Consider the following 203-nt stretch of genomic DNA (forward strand, 5'->3'; position numbering starts at 1 on the left):
AACGGCAACATCAGAAAGTCAAATGAAAAACTATTGGCTTAAGAAGAAACATGCACGTCTATATGAATGTGTGCATTTGTATGCCTACATATGATCACGTGTACATGAGTCTGTACATCAAAGTATGAAAAACGGATCATATTTCAATTAGGTAGGCTGGGCCGGTGCCCCTTCTCATGTAAATACAAAATAAATGACAATAT

The sequence above is a fragment of the Olea europaea genome, chromosome 12 (assembly GCF_002742605.1).
Source record: "Olea europaea var. sylvestris chromosome 12, O_europaea_v1, whole genome shotgun sequence".
Classification (NCBI taxonomy): domain Eukaryota; kingdom Viridiplantae; phylum Streptophyta; class Magnoliopsida; order Lamiales; family Oleaceae; genus Olea; species Olea europaea.